Genomic DNA, 17500 nt, shown 5'->3' on the forward strand with positions numbered 1-17500 from the left:
TCTCTCTCTTTCCTTTTCCCCTACGTCTCTCTCTCTCTCTCTCTCTCTCTCTCTCTCTCTCTCTCTCTCTCTCTCTCTCTCTCTCTCTCTCTCTCTCTCTCTCTCTCTCATTCCTCCCTCCTCCTCTCTCTTCCCTTCCCTCTTCTCTTTTCACTCACTACCCCCCTCTCTCCCATTCCACCCTCTCTTTCTCTCATTTTCCTTCATTATACCTCTTGCAATTCCTTTCTTCCCTTGTTTCACACCTTCGTTCCTCTACACCATTTCACTATACCACTCTCCATTCCTCATTAACTATCTTCTTCTCTCACTGTCTCTCCCTATCTCCCTTCTTCTCTCCCTATCTCCCTTCTTTCTCTCCCTCCTCTATTTTGCATTCTTAATTACCTTCTCTCCTCAATCCAAAACAAAACCTTGCTTTAGATAATGTGTTTATGTTTTATTTTCATTTCTTCTTTCTCAATCCCTTTTCGTCGTTAACTTCTCGTCCTCTTCCTCCCAACCATGTTCTCCTTTGTCTTCTATTCTTCCTCACTTGTTCCTGACATTTACTTTCTCTTTTGTATTCCTAAGTTATTCTCTTCGCAGCTCTTCCCTTCCCTTTTACAGCTCTTGTACTCTCTCTCTCTCTCACTCGCCTCTCACGGTTATCCTTCTTACCTCTCACGGTTTTCACTATCGCATCTTACGTTTCACTTCACCTCTCGCGGTCTTGGTAGGAAGACCTCCTATATATTATATATATATATATACATATATATATATATATATATATATATATATACATATATATATATATATATATGATTAAGTAGAAAGAATTTATTTTTAGATCGGTGTTTCATCTCTGGCAGTAGGTGCATTGAGAGCGAAACTTTAACCTTCGCATGAAGTCAGATCTTGTAGCACCGATGCCATTTTGGGGGAATTTTCACAAAATTTTTGGGAGAAATTTTCTCACATGGGATCTTTTGTGAGCAAATCATATGTTGCAATGAACTTGTTTGTGATAATTCCTTCTTTTTGTGGGAAAAAATAAGGAAATACAAATTTCCTTGTGATCATTTTGGGTACAAAATCTCACTCATTTGTGGGAACTAACTTAGATAACAATGGTACCGCTGTCTTGTAGGTTGAAGGATGTGGAGAGACGCGTTTTGTAAACTTTAAATTTTCTAATTCAATAAATTAGTCTAGTTTGAATTAAATATATTGTAATATATATCCATCATGTTGTTTTTTTATATGGATGCATAAGGGGAAAGTAACTGACAGTAACAGCGAGGTGCATACATATCCACCCCAATCAGAAAATTAGAAAATGTGACAGAAAGTACTATCCAGTACCTTTGGATGATAACTAAAAGGCACATATATCAGGCGAATTAGGATTGATGCTGTTGACTATCCTCAAGTTCATCTGAAATATAGGTACACTAAAGTTCTTTTCAATGACCCCTTAGGACCAATTCATTTGACAAAACAAGATAGTGAAACCAGTGACCACCCCAGTTTACACGCTTCTTTACAGAACCCCACACAGTAAGAGTTCTGATGGACAAAATAATAAGTGATATGTTAGTTCGAGAATTGATATAACCATTCTTATCACCATGGTATAGTCTCTTGTAGGTTTTAGTTAAAAGTCATCTTAGATACACATCCTGATTGCCCTCCTATCCTCGCGAACCAGAAGTTTAAAGTCTATTTGCTACCTTCAATATACTTATTTGTTTGTTTATTTATCCATTTGTTTGTTATCTAGTTTCGTTTACTTATCTATTTATTAATTTTTATTTATATCTTTATCTATTTCTTTGTTTTTGCTTCTTCTTTTTTGTCCCAAAACCTGAAATCTTCGTTTTGACAAATTCCCCTTACAGAGGACTCGTTGTCAGTTACAACCTCCAAGACTCATTCGGGAGAGTTCTAATTCATTTATATATCAGTGTATTAATTACAGAGAACGGTCAACCATCTTCCTGTTTATATGACTGGTACTAAGGAATTTATTTGCTTAAATGGCCCCGTAATTTTCATCAAAGACATTGAGTCGTATCTCTAAATCACTCCTGAAGCTTTGAAAACGACCTAAAACAAAAAAAAAACAGGTCAAACTCCAACTGCCCACGGGTACATTCTTGAAAAATCAGATAAAAGTAAATGTCATTTGGTAAGTAGTAGTCATAAATGTTCTTTAAAACAAAATGAAAGAAATGCCAGATTTCCCTACGCCCACATACTTAGTCCAAATGAAACCATTTGTTGTCCTCGGCAAATCTAATCAACACTTTTTTCCCGAGCGTGCAGCTACTCTCACAAAACTGTCACACAAGGGAATAATATGTACTTAGGAAGGACAACTGAAGAGATTTGATGACATAAAACAGAACCTATATTTTCCCCAGCCTTAGCACTTCCGAACATTAGCAAGCCACTTCTGAAGAAAATAGGCAATAGACTTAGTAATCATGTAGCGAACGCTGAAACAATTGGTTGTTTTAGGGGAAGATTAGATAACTTTATGGATGCGGATGACAGGTGGTAAGGGACATGGGACTGCCTGATGAAGGTCTTATGGTCTGTTGCAGTCTTCTCCGTTCTTATGCTCTTATATAATCTGATGCTTCAGAGATGGGAGCTGCGTTTCTACGGGTAAATGAAAATGGAAGACAAAGAGCAGGACCCTCTGGCACCAGACTCATAAACTCAGCAGAATCACAGTAGACTCCGTCACCCACCTGGAGGCTCAAGCCACGTGCTGGAGCCTCCAACACTTTAGAGAAATTAGAGTTGGAAATGAAGGCTCATGTGTCCACAAGTACACATGTAAACGTGTGTATGATCATCTCGCATATTTTATTTCACTTCTTTCATCCATTCTGAGGCTCTTAGTGTATTCTTTGCAAATAAATTGATACGGATGTTAAAGATATATATTTTTTGTGACAAAAAAAAAAAAAACGGATACAAAAATAAGACGTCCTTTAAGGGTTAAACAAAAAAGAAAGGAACCAAGAGTAGCCCAGCTCGAAGTCAAGTGCAGATAAGGGGAAAGTTATAAGTGGGAAGAGAGTTCTAGAGCCTCCTAGTGGAAGGAAAGAAGGACAGAGCATACTGGTCGACTCTAGCAAAAGGTAACTGTGCAGAAAAAGAGTGAGATATTGAAGATCTAGTGCTGCGTGGTCTAAAGAGAATATTTCCAGCCAGCGAACGTCTGTTACAGCGTGGGAGAGTGTGTCGCAATAGAGATACTTATCGAGAAAACTGCTAAACTTGTTGATTCCGTTGTGCAACGGAAACTTCCTATCGCCCACTTTATGTTGCTGATACTGCCGCTGTTGGTGCTGCACCACACAGAGTTAAGAATAAATGTAGACCAAACCCTAAGGCTCACACTTGGTGAACGTGGGCGGAACTGCTTCGCAATGGGGGTAAGACTCAGAGGGGTAAGACGATCGTGTGTCCTTTGGTACTGTAGTGAGTGTGCGAGGGCACTGCATCATCAAAGAGGATATGCCACTGTATTACGGGAGTATCGGGTTAGCACTTGAAACTGGAGATCAAGCGCGTGATAGCTATGTGATACGCGATACTAGCGATGGCGATATATTACCTGAATAATTGGGTTAGGTAAAGTAACGTTAGTACGTGTTGAAGGCGAGCGTCATACACCATGAAGCGCGTAGCTGTTGGGGCGGGTAACACCCACTGCATGGAACTGGATAGGAGTGCGGGACTTGAACCTGCGACTAGGAAGATGTGAGACCAGCAATGCTTCTGACTACGCCACTAGCGTACACATAATACGTGTATTGACATTTGAAGAAAAAAAATCAATATACAAAATTACTATGCCCGTGAGATATGGGACATAAGACGGGCGAATGCCGGTGGGCAGGTTTGAGAAACTTACTGCGCTGTTGTCGTAGTAAGAAGTCACTTAGAGTAAATGGTGCACTCGTTCGTGTACCGTTTAAACATTAACCCAATATGTCGACACAGTTTAGAGTAAGGTATCTATACCAAAAATCATGTGCAATAAACAAAGTGATTAATCTATACTAGACTATTACATTAAATCTAAATATCTTTATGTTTTCTACATCACGTCTCTTCTCTTCACACAATAAGCAAGGGCTCACTGTTAGCAGGGGAATTTCCTAATTACCTGAAATTATATATTAATCTAAGGATGAATTATTAGTTCTATCTAAATATATATGAAGGAGATCTTGGCAACATGACCGGTTACATCCTCCTCGTTCCTCTTATGTCTTCTTTCGCCTCTCACGGACCTCCCTTTCGTCTCTCACGTTTCCCACCGTTGCTTCTCACAACTCTCCCACTCCCCTGTTCTGGCTTTCACCTTTGCCCCTCACGGTTTTCTCCTTCACCTCTCACGGCTCTAACCTTTCCTTCCCATGGTTATTCGCTTTGCCTCTTACAGCTCTCACTCGCATTTTTCGTAGCCCTTCCTCTCATCTCACATGTTTCCGCCTTCCACAGCTCTTCGCCTCTCACGGATCTCCGATTTACCTCTCAGGGATTTCCCCCTTAACTCTCACTGTTCTCCCCATTGCCTCTCACAGTTCTCCCGCTCCCCCGTTCCGGCTATCCCCTTCTTTCCTCACGGTTATCTCTTTCGCCTCTTAACGAATTTTTTCTTTGCCTCTAACAAATCTCCCATTTGTCTCTCACTGATCTCCTCACCCCTCACAGACCTCTCCTTTGCCCCTCAAGGCTCTTCTCGTCGCCTCTCACGTTTCTCCCTTTTGCAACTAACACCTCCCTCTGTAAAGGGAGATCCCTGTTACGGCTCTGTTTTTGCTTCTCACGGTCCTCCCCTTCGCCTCTCACGGATATTACCTTTGTTACTAACGGCTCTTTCACCTGCCTCTCGCGGTTATTTCTCTCGTTGGTCTCTGTTCTCCCCATCATCTCACATTTCTCCCCACCCCCTACGGCTACTCACGGGTTTCCCTTTCGACTCTCACGTGCTATACTGATCTCTACTCTCTCTTAGTTGCTTCCCCTCCTTCAACTTCCTTTGCCCTCCCTTCCCCTCTCTCTCTCTCTCTCTCTCTCTCTCTCTCTCTCTCTCTCTCTCTCTCTCTCTCTCTCTCTCTCTCTTTCTCCCTCTTCCCCCTTTTGTTCATCTTCCCTCTATGGCTTCACCTAGTTCTCACTCGACACCACTAGGTTTCCCAACATGGTGACGTTGTTGATCGACATTATTCTGGCTAAAAAACGGACGATTATTTTCTTGCACTTCAGGACTCGAGCCTTAGCCATAATGGGTCTCGATCCATCGAGGCAATCTTCATTCCGTGATGCGCTGCCTAAGGTGAATAAAATAGCTTGTCTTCAGCCAGAAAAAAAAACATAAAGATTACACTGGGTTGAACCAGTCCATCTCCCGTTTTCTACGACCGTGTAGTTATTTCATTGTCTTTGTTTTGGCCATTGGCAAACGATTCCATTCAGCTCTGGCCCCTTCCGTGCCGGGTAATACTTTTTCTTTTTCTTTTTTGCCGCTAGGAATAGAACATAAGAATATAAAAATAGAGGAGACTGCAAGAGACCATAAGGCCTATACCAGGCAGTTTCATGTCCTATAATATCTATCATCCCAATCCATAAATTTATCTAATCTTCTCAACCAATTGTTTAAGCGCTCACTACACTGTTGGTAAACCGGTTCTTGCCTATTCAATTCCCTTCCGTACCTGGTGGCACATTTCCTTTCAGTTATGGTTGCCGCCAGGCGATTTTATTCACTTCTGTGGCTCCCTTGCTACCGAAAGCTCCAAAGAAACCTCTCATTACCAGGGTATTTTTTTTAATGATCCATCATTTTTCTCTTCGTTTTTATTCTCTTCATACTGGCTTCATAGTTATTTGCAATCAATACCTTTAGGACTTCATCAACCGGACCAAAGTCTTTTTTTTTTTTTTTTTCCTTTTTTTTGACAAATCACCACTTAAAGAGGAATACCGAGCCACTTTCTAACCTTTTCGATCCCTCATTTCTGTTGTTTATCTTAAATTTCTCCTGTATTACTCCAATAGCACAGTATGCGGCAGAAACATGGAACATAAAAGAGAAAGACAAATTCTAAGTACATTTGAAATGAAATGCCAGAGAAGTATGATAGGGTTTACTAGGCTGCATAGAGTGAGAAACGAGGAGGTGAGGAGGAGAGCGGGGATGGAAAGGGAGTTGGGATATAGAGTTGATGAAAGGTGTATTGGGATGGTTTGGACACATGGAAAGAATAAACGATGAAAGATTAGTAAAAGAGGTGTGGAAGGCAGAGGCGTGGGGAGTGAACATGAGGGGACAACCAAGGATGAGATGGATGGATGGGGTAAAAGGGCATTGGGAAAGAGGGGAATGTTTGTTGAGGAAGGAAGGGAAAAGATAGAAGATAGGGTGTGTGTGGAGAATGGTTGTATATAGAAGATGCTGTGATGCATGGAAGGGAGTGAGTGGGGGATGGAGGGTGAAGGAGTATGTATGAATAATATTTTGACGCAGCCCAAAGAGATTTCTCCCCGTCTTCTCTTTTTCTGTATGAGGGGGCGAAGAGAGGAGGATCGCCGACTTAATGAATGTAGTGGCCTTGTTGTGGATGTGCTGTGTCTTGTTACTTTGTTTGTGACCCAGGGCAGTGGGTGAGATGCAGGGATGACCCGTCATCCAGGAGGAGTCAAGAAAACAAAGAGGGAGGGGTGGTGAATGGGAGTGGAGAATGTGGGGATGAAATGGGTGGGAGTGGATTTATGCCTCTGACTTTGACTACCTCCATTGTAAGAAAGCCACTATGGACACTATATCTTTTTCCATGCTCATCTTGTAGGGGATAAATGGGCCAAAGAGTTGTGAGGGTGATGCAGACAAGGTCATAATATTGAGACAACAGGGCAGGGCTTGTAGTAATGGGTTTAAATGGGAAATTTTAGATTTAAGAAGGAAATAGGCAAGAACTGGTTTACCAATAGTGGTTAACGAATGAAATAGTAACCATGTAGTGAGCACAGAAACTATTGTTTTAAGAGAAGATAACTTTATGGGTGGAAATTATAGGTGGTAATGGACATGGAACTACCTAGTGTAACCCTTATTGTCTCTTGTAGAGTCCTTCATTCTTGTGTTCTTATGAGAAAATGGCTACTGTGTACCCGTGACAGAAAATACCCTTTTCCGTCATCCATCTTTCGCAAAGTGTCTAGTAATACTTTGAGTCTGCTATCCGCCCAACAAGGGAGAAGAGACCATTGGTATATATACACACACGCACACACTTTTGTTCTCCTTTTCTGTGAGGCAGATTTGTTGCCTTTGATTTCACCCATTCTTCCTTCTGTTGATGGTCCACGATTTATTTACCAATGTTTTCTTTGTTTCGTTTTCCCTCGAGGCACATTCGTTCCCTTTCAATTTCTCTCCGTTTTTTGTTTTTTTTTTATAGTCCTCGATTTATTTACAATCACTTTTCTTTCCGGGAGAAATATACGGAAAAAGGGGACCTCAGCCCCCTACGATCCTCCCCCATCTAGTCACCCTTTACGACACACAGGAGAATAAGTTAGCGGTGTCCTTATCCTCCACCCCCACTCCACATCACTGCACTACACTTGACCCAGGCAGTGTAGCGAAGGGGGGAGCGACCCTTCATCCACAACGTGCTGAGTGAGCCTTTTGGTGTGGTTGTCTCCTTTGACTCTACTGGGCCTCTTAGGCTCTGTTCACATTAGCGGTTTGAACCGTCGCAATTTGAGCCGAGGCGGTTCTGTTACAATGTAAGCCAGTAGAGGCGTTCACATAAAATCGCGATTTTTTTCCCTTGAATATGTGGTATCACCGCGGTTTCCATGCGATTCAAAACGCTAGTGTGAACAGGGCCTAAGTTTTACAAGGCGGATTGTGCCCAATTACGAGTACATACACCTACATACATGCATGCATATATATATATATATATATATATATATATATATATATATATATATTACACACACACACACAAATACACATGCACACACGCACATAAATAACAACCATGACGTCGGTCTTTTTCTTCTTCAATGCTAATGATCATCTTTCCACCTACGTCATCTCCAGTAATTTCCATATTTATCTTATTTCTTCATTTCTCGTCTCAGTTTTTTCGTTCATTGTCTTTTTATTTCGCGCTTTTCTTTCATCTTCAATCCTTATGGGTTCTGTTCTCTTAGATGGGCAACATGGCCAGGCCTTAAGGGGTTATCACATTGGGGTAATTTTTTTCTCCAACCTCCGATTAATAGGCGTTACCGCCCACCTGCAGAAAAATGTTCTCCGTAAAATCTATTTTGGTTTCTCAACAAAAATAGGTAGAATGTCATATGATGGTACTGGAGGAAAATTATTTTCCTCCAGCATATCCAACAGTCGGAGGAAAAATTGTCCAGTGTGATAACGTCTTTAGTCAGAACGAAGCATATACAAACGTTACTCTCAGCCGCCTTCAGTACGAGTATGCTGTCAGCATTAACCAGCGCTTCTATCCTTGGAGGACAACAAGGCGCCGAAGAGGTGGATGAGTCCTAGAGACCGGTGAAGTAGAGACTGAAGGAGTAGGACGGCAGAACGGAGGGATGACAGAAGTTAAAAGAGATCCTACTTGTCTGAGTAGAAACGAGTCTCCTCTCATAAAGGATGCCGCGTCACTCTCGTCTGTAGGGGTGTCACAAAGTCCAATAGAACGTTGAATTGCAGAGAAGTTATGCTGACAGTAGCCCATACGGGGTCCCTTCCCCGGGAGGTTCTGAGGTTCTGAGGTTCTCTCTCTCTCTCTCTCTCTCTCTCTCTCTCTCTCTCTCTCTCTCTCTCTCTCTCTCTCTCTCTCTCTCTCTATCTCTCTCTCTCTCTCTCAAAAAGCCATCCAAAGGGATATGGTTCTGTACCCAACTGAATAAAATCATCTGCCGCTTTCAGGCTGATAAGCCTTTTAAGTCTTCTCGTCCTTATTACATGTCCTTCCTCACTCAATGTCCTCTTCCTCTTCTTGCCTTTCCTCCTGCCCTATTTAGCCGCCCCCTCTGTATCTCCCTTTTTTATTCTTATTGTTCCTTCCTCTTTGCATTTTTTCTGTCGTCTGTAATTGGCTTGTTTATTTGTTTCTTCTCTGACAGCCATCACTCGCTGCCTTGGCTTTCTCCCCCTTGTAACAATTACTGCGTTCACTCGGTTTTCTGTCTCTTTCTCTCTCTCGCTTTCTGTTCCACGCGTCCTCCTTTTCCTTCCAGTCACCCCGTTTCGCACCCACTAACGTTGTTCTCCTCTAATCCTATCACTTACCTCTGTCTCTGTCCCTCTTCTCCCCTCTCTGTCTGTCTGTTTGTACCTCTCCCTTCCTCCCTCTCTTTCTGTCTATCTGTCTGTCTGTCTGTCTGTACTTCTCCCTCTCTCCCTCTCTCTCTCTCTCTTTCCTCCCACTCTCTCTCTCACTCTCTCTCTCTCTCTCTCTCTCTCTCTCTCTCTCTCTCTCTCTCTCTCTCTCTCTCTCTCTCTCTCTCTCTCTCTCTCTTTCCGTATAGGGTATTGATTACATGTTTTATTCAGTCAGTGTCATGAGAACTTTAGTGACGTCCTTACGAGCTAGAGTCACAAACAATTGTCTCTAACTCTTTCAGACTTTCAATCTCTTTCAGTCTCTTGGTCTTTCGCGCCTCCTTTAGTCTGTCTCTCTTGGTCTCTTCCAGTTTCTTTCGACCTCTTTCAGTCTCTTTCACTCTCAGTCTCGCTCACTCCTGGTTCATTTTTTCTCAATTTCTCCCTCTCGCGATGTGTTAATATCTCTCTTTCTCTTAATCTCTACCTGAACCTTTGTCAGTCTCTCTCAACATTTCTCTCTCCATCTCCCCAATTCTTTAAAAAAAAAAAAAATTCTACTTTCCCTATTAATCCCCCGCCCCTATGCTCATGCAGGAGTTGCAATGGTCCCCTCACCCTCACCCCCACCCCTCCACTTGTTCTCCTTCACTTGTCCTGCCTGTTGCCCCTTTTCTCCCTCTTGTCTCTCACATTCTCCAGCAGTCCTCTCCTGAGGTCTCTCTCTTTCTCTCTCTCTCTCTCTCTCTCTCTCTCTCTCTCTCTCTCTCTCTCTCTCTCTCTCTCTCTCTCTCTCTCTCTCTCTCTCTCTCTCTCTCTCTCTCTCTCTCTCCTTTTCTTCCTCTTCTTCTTCTTCTTTTTTTCTCGCTTGGGACTGTGTTATTTTCTTCTTTCCTCTTACCCTTCCCACCCTATTCATCACAGTCCCTCTTCTTCCTCTCTTTCATTAAATCCTTTTCCACTTTGTTATTATTTTTGCTCTCATGTTTTTAAACGTTTCCATTCTCAATCCTTATTCGTTGTTTGTCCCTATTCTCTCTTCTAGTTTGTTTGCAATTTCTTTTCCTTGCCTTTCTTATTTAAGTCTACTAATTTGACTTCTTCCTTTATTCTCCTTTTTTTTTGTTTATATCTTATATTTACATCCTTTCGCGAAAGCCTTTGTAGATATAATTCTAACTTCAAACGATTTCATTCAGTCGATGGACCACGCTCTAACCTCCTTCTCAACATGTATATCATAATAGATTCTACCCTTTTAACCTCTCCAATGTTTTTCTTACGTTAACAGTGATCTTAAGCTTTTGTTGACATACCTGTTTCCAATAAGCAAATGCTCCGAAGCTTGTTTTTCTTTCTTCGGTCCCTTCCAAGAGGAATTCCTGTGGACGCCGATGGCAAGAACGCTACTGGGGAGAGAGGTGGGACACAGGCATGCAGGGGCGAGTCTCCCGCAGTAGACCCCTTGACCGTCCAATCCCTCCACCCACTCCCCCCATTCCTCCCTCCCTCCCTCCCTCCCCTCCTCTCTCCCTCCCTCCCTCCCTACCCTTCTTTGCTGCCTGGAACTGCAGGCTCTCCGTCCCCTGTCCCCTCGAACCACGAATCATATGACCTTTCCTTTGTTTACCTCGTGCCGATTTCTTAGCGCTATCTCGCCTCCCACGCACCTCCTACTACGGCTTTACCTCCTACCTCGAGTCCTACTTACGAAGGTGGCTCCTGAGGCAATTTTCTCTTGGCGCTTCACTCAGAGGAAGTGATTTCCTGTTCCCCGTTATTTGAGGGCGACAGATCACGTATGTTGTCACCTTACTAGATGACTGTACTGAGAAGGAAGAAAGGAAGTGGGGAAACAAATATACTCATTTCAAGCCTATAAAGAATAAAAGAGAGATAGCAATTGGGGTCGGGGTCCCTAACATCAAGTCAGTAGAGTCGAGCAGATGACACTGTTCTCAAACAGTATCTACGACCACTGGCATTCCAACATGGTCTTTTCACTGAACATACAACCCCATCAATCTCAGTTGTGCGGTGCACAGAGGCTGTATCGCCTCCCAGAGAACAGGCCAAACCTGCAGTGGACCATTAACGCTGGAATTGCACCGTATGGAATGGTGTTGAGCCTTGTGAACTGTCTGGTGAGCAGTTAAGATGATGTATGGAAGAGCCAGTGGAGGCTGTGTGAGGGGGAGGATCGTTCCAGAGCATACCGTGCTATTTTCGTTGTGCAAATACCTTTAGTATCCCTTTCGTCTCTCTCTCTCTCTTTCTTTGAGCTTTGTAAAGATGAGTGGGATATAATAACGAGGGTCTCGTCTCTCTCTCTCTCTCTCTCTCTCTCTCTCTCTCTATCTATCTATCTACTTGAAAAGATGAGTACGAACGAAGATGCACATTGACCTAACGTGTCGGGAATCCGCCCTACTGAAGTCGCCTTCGCATTGCCTTGGTCAGTCTCTTCAACACGACAACGCACTCTTCAAAGTTACTTCCTTTTCATACTTATTCCTGGTTATGCTCAAGCAAATTTATTAGCCTGATCCAGTATGCAGTCAAATATCTAGGGACTTTTAGTAGTACCCTTGTGGACCAGAGTCACATAACACTCTTAAGATTGCAGACTTACCTTCACTTGAAAAAAAAAAAATAATAAAATAAACCAAAATCACTTCCACGATTTTACCTCTTCGGTGCGATATTGTTCCCAAGGATAGAAGCGCTGGTATCATCGAAATAATACAAATGATACTTATTTACTTGAGATGGCGTAACTAGAAGGGGTTGGGACCAGCTCATTTGGTCCATTCATATGTCTTATTCAATTGAAAGGGGGAGGGAATTATCACAGTGAAGGGATTTGGCTCGTTTCACAAGTTTCGACTTTTCGTTTTGCGCCATCCACGACACGACGTCGTGCTCTCCAAAAACCATGGACGTTTACGACCTCTTTCACGTCATGACCACAACTACGTGTGAAAGTGTCCATTGACATCTATGAGAGTACGGCGTCATGCCGTGGACGGCGCACGGTGAAAAGTCGATACGTGTGAAACAGGCCTTAGGAAACACAAAGTCATATCTCCTGATATCATTTAACCCCTCCCTTGCCAGGTGTCACTTTTCATTTTATTTCAAATTGGCGCCAGGTAATTTTATTTCAAATTGGCGCCAGGTAATTTTATTTCAAATTGGCGCCAGGTAATTCTATTTCAAATTGGCGCCAGGTAATTCTATTTCAAATTGGCGCCAGGTAATTCTATTTCAAATTGGCGCCAGGTAATTCTATTTCAAATTGGCGCCAGGTAATCTTATTTCAAATTGGCGACAGGCAGTCTTATTCATTACTGACACAACTCAGGCAGCAGAAAAGCTTGAGCTTATACCGAGGCCTTCTCTAAAGAGAAGCACATTTCCCCTGACCTTGGCTGTCGCCAGGCTATTTCATTCATCTACGTGGGGCCCCCGCCACCCTTTGAGGGTAAGGAGTTAATAGACTCTAATAAATTACGCTCTTTATAACATAAGGAGTATTATCTCAAAACCATTAACGATTTACTATGCGGGGTGTTTGCCCTAAGATAAAGAGTAATATACACCCGTCGAGACTGATGTAGTGTTTATAATAGATATCTAAGTTGTATGCTTCTACAACCTTAATATACCTGATATAACTTCACACACACGCACATACACACACACACAAATACACACAAATACAAACACACATACAGTACACACACACACACATACACACACACACACACAAAAATACAGTAAACACATACACACACACCTCGATGACGCAGTGGTTAGAGTTCCCGTCCGCCACTATGGCGGTCCGGGTTCGAATCCCACCTAGGGCTGAAATAATTTCAGTATCGCTGCGCTGCGAGTCGTTACTCCAACTCTCCTGGGCGGGGATTTGTGGGTGCGTGTGCGTGTAAGGTCTCAGCATTACCCATAAATCGGTCATATATGAGCTTTGAACTCTCTTCCGGGAGGGAACTAGCTGTCAATCACGAGTCCAACACGTGATCCAAGACCATGGTGAATCACACTCGCACGCACGCAAACCTGCTGAATGCAACATTACCATTCCATTGTTATTCCAGTTTGCAAGGCGTTAAATTCCACTCACCAAATGGCAATGACATCTTCATAAGCTTTATTGGCCCGTTCCTTCTTTCACATACAATGTGAACAAGGACGCGCGCGGGCGCGAGCATGTGCGCATGCGTTCGTTCGTGCGAGCGTGTGTGTGTGTGTGTGTGTGTGTGTGTGTGTGTGTGTGTGTGTGTGTGTGTGTGTGTGTGTGTGTGTGTGTGTGTGTGTGTGTGTGTGTGTGTGTGTGTGAACTTGTTTTGTATGCATCATGAACCAGATTTGGGTGTCAGCATTATAATGTCATAAACCTTGCTATAGCATATTTCACAAGAAAAAATGAATAAATAGATCACTGCCATTCATTTTACAAATGCCTGGTTCTTTTTATTCTTACCATGAAGCGAAAACATAATATTCAATGCTTTTAAAGACTACTATATTAGACTGAACTTGTTTTTTTTCCTAAGTATTGACTTAAACGTAACAAGTCAGCTGATAAGAAGAAATACTCGTCTCTATGCAACATATATGTAATAACCAGTTACAGAAATCCTAGAAATCAGTGACAACATAGACGTTCGTCAGTATCCTAGACAACTCCGGATATAATCTTTCCAATGACCGACATTCTAGTAATGATTCCGCCATTTCCCCGGTAAAAGTTGTGTTCTCATACAAAACATACCAGTTGTAAACCACAAGAAATTCTCAGAAGGGTTTTGAAATAGATTTACTTCTATGGAATCGAGCGGTGATTCGTATGATTTTAGAATCGTTTCAGCTGTTAGGAGTAAGATAGCAAATGAAACGCAATTTTGTTTCATTTGGCCGAATAATTGTAATATTCCGCGAAATAGATTACTATCGGTGCTACCATGTTTACACGACACTCGAAACTATGTCACAAATTTTCTGGAAAAAAGGAAAAAAAAAATCTCATCTTTTTGGCTTTGGAGCTGCATCTACCTCTGTACCCTCTGACTTATGGGGTTATCACACTGGTCGGCTGTTCCGCCCACCAACAATGTCATATGATATGCTGAAGTAAAATTGTTTTCCTACAACTTATCAGACTCCTTCCCGAAACCTGCAGGGTGCAAATCTGTTCCAAAAGTCGAAGGAAAATTGTCCCAGTGTGATAACGCCATAGAGACGCAAGAACCTTCCCATTGCAAAACCCAAGTACAAAGATAACAACCATATTACCTACCCCACCCCCACTCCCCCAGCCCCGGCTCCCTCCGCCTCTTCACGGACCAACAAGTCTTCATGAGGAGCATTGAATGACAGAGCCAATCCTATACTCTCTTCTTGCCAATCACAGTTTCCAATCTCGACCTTACACTGTTGCTTTTGTCCCCAGAATTACGTCTGTCCTCCACTCCTTCGCCGAGTCCTTTCTTTTCCTCCTCATCCTCTTCCATTTCCCATTAAACTTCTTCTCTTCTTCTGTTTTCCAGTTACCTACCCGCCCATTCACGTGATCCTCACCACCCCCACAAAAATATACACACATACACACAAATACACATGAACATACACATACACTCCTAATCTCTTCGTAGAGAGCAATCCCTCCGTCCTGAGCTGTCTTCCCTTGTCCGCTCACTGCACACAACTTCCCTCTTCTTCCTTCCCCCTTCCCGTCCCCCTCTCCCTCCCCCCTCCACTCTCGCTCCCTCCTTCAGCCGTCGGGCTTCACTTGACCACCAATCTCTTCTAACGCTCCGGCCCGAAATCGTCCTAACTTTCAATTAGTTAAACCTTCCCATCTAGCCTCCTTCCACAACCAACCGTCTCAACGTCAACCAAAATCCCTTTGCTGCAGTGATACTCTTTACATATTTTGTTCATGCTAACGCCACAATATCTAATTCAGTCGATAGCATGGTTCCGTGGTGCAGGAGCTAAGCCCATACCACTGCAAAACTCCTCTTTAGGGATTCTTTGGCTAGGAGCAGATGGTTTCACCCAGCTTAAAGATTGTGGGCTTAACGTGCATTATCTAACTAATCCTTCTTCTTAGCTTCCTTCCATCTCTCCTTCCCCAGTCACTCCTCCTTCCTCTCCTTTAGTGTTCATCACGAATTCCTACCCTCAGTGCCAAAATTATAATCTACAAAGACAGCATGATACCTCATTACTGTAGCCTGTTCATTTTCCTTTGGTATAGATGTATTACAGAACAATCATTTACTGAGCAGTTAAATTACAAAACCCGGTGGTGTGTATATGTTAGCATGAGAAAGTAAGATATTGTGAGAAAAATACAATTTATTGATAGTGAACAACTACTGATTACATGTTCAGCAACATTAATAAAAATATTCTGCCAAATTCGAATGAACCGAACAAGTAAGTCACCTTTAAATGTGACAAAAAGTATCACTAATTTACTCCATTTAAAAAACAATGTAAATCCGAAAGCTTAGTTCATATTATAACTAACTAACCTGTTATCTCACATCTCTGCTATCCCTTAATCCACACCAGCAGCAGCGATTATAATACTTCATTTGTTTCCCACAAAATTTCAAGCAAATATGGCTCATCGCGCTTACATCTTCATTCTTCACAGACAATGTCGCATCGCGATTATCTTCCTTTGGGAGTTTATTCAGGAGTGATTCCACCCATTAGTGACATACTCCCACTCCCAGGTCTGCCCAACCCTTCCCATTCCCAGTACCAAGTACTAAAGTGGCCTCAGGCAGCCTAGACACCATCCGGCCGTTCCCATTGCGCACTCGAGGTTCTCCACGACCCCTGAGGCCCGGATGCTCTAGCCTCGCACAGGGGTCCAAAAATCGGCCCCCAAATGAGCCTTTACATACAAGGGGTCGCAGACTCCGTCTGTACTTCGGATAAGGACGTGAGAATGAACCAATATTTGCGTCTATAGGCTTTGCTTTGCCATTTACAAAGTGTTGGGCTTTGTGGTCGCATCAAAATGTCGACGTCGACACCTGATCGTTCACCAATGGCTAACGGTAACTGTCACTTCCCTTTGCTGACCTAACTCATTTGGTAAGATGAGAAATTCACCTCCATATATTGATACATACATACAAATATGCAATATATATATATATATATATATATATATATATACAAACGTACACACACTCACGCACGTGTACACACACACACATACTCATACACGGACACATACGCACGCACACATACACACTCATACATGGCCACACACACACACACACACACACACACATACACACACACACACACACACATACTCATACACGGACACATAGGCACGCACACATACACATACATGGCCACACACACACACACACACACACACACACACACACGCGCGCGCGCGCGCAAAATCATGAGCACTCATACACAGACACACACACATACATATACACAAACACACATATACTCATACACGAACACACACTCATACATACACACACACACACACACACACACACACACACACACACACACACACACACACACACACACACACACACACATACACGCACACACCTAGTGGCCGCAAGTCATATCACATCCGGTTTGCTCACCATTATTCAAATTACTGAGGTTATTGTTGTTGCTGCTGTTGTTATTGTGTGTGTGTGTGTGTGTGTGTGTGTGTGTGTGTGTGTGTGTGTGTGTGTGTGTGTGTGTGTGTGTGTGTGTGTGTGTGTTTGTGTGTGCCTGTGGGTAGGAGTAATATATATACATATGTGCATGTACTGTATATGCACACTTTAAATCACGTTCCCTTTTCCGGCTTTTTGATGTATGTATGTATACCTCCACGAGCAGCAAAGATAAGAGGGGAACAATAGATGGTGGATGGGAGTGGGTGTGTGCAATGGTTGGCTACCTCCCTTACAATGGAGAAGATGTCCTTGGTATATGGATAGATAGAATAGACACATGTACACTTGTACAATATGCCGAGTTACAGTGTTCGTTCTCGCCTCACACACCGGTTGACTTCGCTCGAAATCTTTCTTAGAAAGAAACTCTATT

General features: G+C 42.8%; 1 protein-coding gene across 24 annotated transcripts in view; it reads right to left on the reverse strand.

Moving 5' to 3' along the window:
• Positions 1 to 17500, reverse strand: part of Cadps (calcium-dependent secretion activator 1) — a 1142346-nt gene that overhangs the window by 934712 nt on the left and 190134 nt on the right. The gene's annotated exons all lie outside the window — the stretch shown is intronic.

This window comes from Oratosquilla oratoria, chromosome 30, assembly GCF_046742065.1.
Source record: "Oratosquilla oratoria isolate Oo_2021 chromosome 30, ASM4674206v1, whole genome shotgun sequence".
NCBI lineage: Eukaryota > Metazoa > Arthropoda > Malacostraca > Stomatopoda > Squillidae > Oratosquilla > Oratosquilla oratoria.